This window comes from Cucurbita maxima, unplaced genomic scaffold, assembly GCF_002738345.1.
Source record: "Cucurbita maxima cultivar Rimu unplaced genomic scaffold, Cmax_1.0 Cma_Scf00006, whole genome shotgun sequence".
Taxonomy (NCBI): domain Eukaryota; kingdom Viridiplantae; phylum Streptophyta; class Magnoliopsida; order Cucurbitales; family Cucurbitaceae; genus Cucurbita; species Cucurbita maxima.
In genome coordinates this window covers 445,047-446,439 of record NW_019272022.1, presented here as the reverse complement: position 1 = coordinate 446,439, position 1,393 = coordinate 445,047, and the positions used below count along the sequence as shown (strand labels likewise).

General features: G+C 41.2%; 1 non-coding gene across 1 annotated transcript; it reads left to right on the top strand.

The window, feature by feature from the left end:
* Window positions 1-740: 740 nt before the first annotated feature.
* Window positions 741-823, top strand: TRNAL-UAA. Its single transcript has one exon. It is a non-coding gene; the product is annotated as a tRNA-Leu (tRNA).
* Window positions 824-1,393: the final 570 nt, after the last annotated feature.

The following is a 1,393-nucleotide window of genomic DNA, read 5'->3' as shown; positions in this document are numbered from 1 at the left end:
ACAAAGGATTATTTAAACCTCTCCCTAGCAGATGTGTTTTAAGAACCTTGAGGGGAAGCCCAAAAGGTGGATTGTGAGATCCCACATTAGTTAGAGGTGGATTAGGGGGTCTCACATTGATTGGAGAAGGGAACAATGCCAGCGAGGACGTTGAGCCACAAAGGGAGGTGGATTGTGAGATGGATTAAGGGGTCCCACATTGATTGGAGAAGGGAACAATGCTAGCGAGGACGTTGAGCCCCAAAGGGAGGTGATTGTGAGATCTCACATTGGTTGGGGAGGAGAACTAAACATTTTTTAAAAAGGTATGAAAATCTCTCCCTAGCAGACTCATTATAAGAACCTTTAGGGGAAGCCTGAAAAGTGGATTGTGAGATCCCACATTGGTTGGGGAGGAGAACGAAGCATTATTTAAACCTCTTCCAAGCGTGGTTTAAGAACCCTGAGGGAAAGCTCGAAAAGTGGATTGTGAGATCCCACAATGGTTGGGGAGGTGGATTGTGAGATGCGAAACGTGGATGGATTGTGAGATCTCACATTGGTTTGGGAGGTGGATTTTGAGATGCGAAAGGTGGCCTATGAGATCCCACATTAGTTGGAGAGTAGAGAATGAAACATTGTTTATAAAGGCGTGGAAACCTCTCCCTAGCAGACGCACATCACATATAGGTTTTAATGATTAGGTTTTTTAAAAAATAATCTATAATTAAATAAAAAACATGAATAACAACAATCATATCGCAGGTTTGCCTGAGTGGTTAAGGGGGAAGACTTAAGATCTTCTGCACATAAGTGCGCGTGGGTTCAAACCCCACAGCCTGCAAATTTTGTTAGTATAATTTTACACGCTGTGTGTTTCGGGTAATCAGTAATTGATAGTCAATTGGAGAAAATAAGGAGGTGAGGCCCTTGTGGTAATGGTTACGCGCTATGTGTTTTTGTGGTGGCAAAAATAAGGAGGTGAGGCCCTTGTGGTAATGGTTACGCGCTATGTGTTTTTGTGGTGGCATTAATCACCTGATGCGTGTATTGGTTTTGGTTGATCGCCTTGTGACGATTTGGTTTTGGTTGATCGCCTTGTGACGATTCATATGTAGTTGCTTACTGAGTATTTTTATACTTACCCTGTTTTTTTTTTAAATGATTTTTTCAGGCAAAGTTGTGGCACGGAGGTGACGAGTAGGATGCTAAAGTCAGTCACAGGGCGATTCAAGGATTCTTCTGTTTTTTTTCTGTAGTCTCATTTTGTTGGAGAGACAGTTTCCGCACTTTTGTTTTAATTTAAACTATGTTGTGGATGCCAAGTTTGTTATTTTATTTTAAAGGGGTACCCCGCACATGATTTCTAATAAATTTCTGCATGATTTTCATCATTTTCCAAATAAATCTCATT